At 30.9% G+C, this 2,545-nt stretch overlaps 1 protein-coding gene across 1 annotated transcript in view; it reads left to right on the top strand.

Moving 5' to 3' along the window:
• LOC107691074 (thioredoxin reductase 1, cytoplasmic-like) overlaps positions 1 to 2,545 on the top strand; it is a 25,722-nt gene that overhangs the window by 1,071 nt on the left and 22,106 nt on the right. The window lies entirely within an intron of this gene.

The following is a 2,545-nucleotide window of genomic DNA, read 5'->3' as shown; positions in this document are numbered from 1 at the left end:
AGTAGGGATTGTGTTTTTCAGCAATAGTGTGCACCCTTAATTTACAGAGAAAAGAAGGTCAGGGAAAAATCTGTAGATGGAAAAATCTCAATACAAGTTCTTCGTGCATTTTTCTTTTTTTCTACTTGTTACTTTGCACTTTTTGTTAGAAATGTTTATTTACTATTTATTCAAGTTTAAGGTATCTAATATTTTGATACTTAATTTCCATGATCTAAATATTCTTACAAATTAAAAGTTTGTTGTCATGTGGAAGTGTGTAGGTCTTCTTGCATTATTATGCTATTACATTATGATTATATATTCAGTGGCATAAAATGGTCTTTAAAATGACAATAATATCGCTTATCGCAATTATTTCTGGGGCAATATATCACACAACAAAAAGTTGTTATCGTGACAGGCCTATCTGTATCCTCCTGAGAGCCAGAAAAAAGTTAATTTTGTTGTTTTTTTATGTCATTACATTGGTTGGAGAATAAGAAAAAACTTATCTGAAAAAATATATTTTATTCATATTTTATTCTGTGTCCGAACGCCGGGACTAAGTTATTAAAAAAAAAAAAAAAAAAAAAATCAACATGAAAAGGCAAAAACAATGATTTATTTTTTTGTTCATTTTTATTTATTTTTTGTTCTTTATTTTTCCGTTTGTAAGTTTCAGGCTATTTTTAGCTAAACGTTGTATAAAGATGATTCTAAAATATGTTATGAAAGATATAACACATGATGATCTGATGTAATATTTTACTTTAAGCAATATGTTTGTAAAATGTCCATAAACTGGTATTCCCGTTCTATACATTGCATCTAATTTGCAAATTAATGTGTTCTTGGGGCAACCCATAATGAAAAACAAGGTGTAATAATGGGAGTAATAACTTGGCGACATTTTCATAAGAATATCTCATATTTCATAGGAATATTGATCTATAATTTCTTGTTGTGTTTCCCCAAAATGCCTGATTAACATGTTTGTCCTGGAGTCCTAGACAGAAGACATGTATGAAAATTATGCCCCGTTTTATAACAAAGTCATATTCTGATTTGAAACCCCATAACATTTTTCTGAGATGTTTATTTACGATAAACAATTTTAAAATTAGCCAGATTTAAATGATAATTACAAAACATTATCATATTTCCCTAAGAGTGCTAAATTTGATCATTCTGTCAATATCAGTCATATTTAAAGACCATATTTATTTATATTGTTTTAAAACATTTATTTCAAAATAACAATTGCTGGATTATTTGTTTGGTTTTTGTATACATTTTCCTTAATTCCTTATTTTATTATGTTGTTTGTTTGTTTGTTTGTTTGTTTATTTCTTATTTGCTGTATTTGTTTTATTCTGCTATGTTGTAAAGTGCTTTGAGTTTTAAAGGCACTGTACAAATTATTATTATTATTATTTGTGTTTGCATGTTTTTAGACTCGTTATATTTTGGGGAAAATTTGCGGAAAAATAACTAAGATTAAAATAAATTATGTACACAATTGCAATTTTTATTTGATTTTTATTTTGTAATTTTATGGCTGATATTAAATTGGCAGTAAAAAAAAGTGCTAAAATTACAAAAAAAAAAGTAGTAGTTTGTCAATGTCAAGTTCGTGTAATAGTGATTTTATGCTTCACAGCATTTATAATCTGTGGCGTGAAATAAGTATAACTGTTCATTTCGTGATCTGCTATAGACACAAGTCAGTTTGAATTAAAATTAAGTCTAACGGTGTGAGCTATAATTTGAAGAAAAAACATTCTTCATGAAATAGTGCTCTTAAAGGGTTAAATCTATGCTGTAATCCAGCACTGTCTCTTTAGGTTAGTGTTAAAACGTGGCAAAAGTAAGAAAATGGGCAGAAATGCATGTTCACAATTAAATATCAAATACTGACTCATATGATGACATTTACCAGCATAAACGGTATGATCCTGGTCTGTCACGCGTCTGTAGACTTGAGCGAGTCTTTCTTAAAGGTGACATATTATGCCCCTTTTTACAATATGTAATATAAGTTTCAGGTGTTCCCAGAATGTGTCTGTACTAGGGATGCACCGATACCACTTTTTTCAGTACTCGCCCGATGCCGATACTTTTATTTTTGGTACTTGCCGATACCGAGTACCGATACCGATATTTTTTTTTGCATTTGTACATTTTTTAAATATTGGGTACAGAAACCAAAAGGGTATGTATAATGTTAGTTGGTTAACTTCATTTATCAAATAGATACAGTCAAACCAAAATTTATTCAGACACCTTCAACATTTCTCACATTATAAACTGCTTCTGTTTCACACAAATGCTGGCACAGACGTGCATGTTCGGCTAGAGTCGCTTTGAACTCGTGCATCTTCGGAAGTGGAGCTGAGCGGAAAGTTACAAAAGATGTTGTGCACACCGCCACGCGAAATAACGTCGCGCGCACTCAAAGCGAACTTGCGGACGCTCGAGTATAAATCTGCCTTAAATCAGCCTTGAGCGTGTGTGCGTTACATACAGTGAAGACAGTGCGTTAGTTTAGAACTCTTCTAATTTT

Source organism: Sinocyclocheilus anshuiensis, unplaced genomic scaffold (assembly GCF_001515605.1).
Source record: "Sinocyclocheilus anshuiensis isolate Anshui unplaced genomic scaffold, SAMN03320099.WGS_v1.1 scaffold2739, whole genome shotgun sequence".
NCBI classification, from domain to species: domain Eukaryota; kingdom Metazoa; phylum Chordata; class Actinopteri; order Cypriniformes; family Cyprinidae; genus Sinocyclocheilus; species Sinocyclocheilus anshuiensis.
The sequence above is the reverse complement of the archived record's forward strand: the minus strand, read 5'-3'. Positions and strand labels throughout refer to the sequence as shown.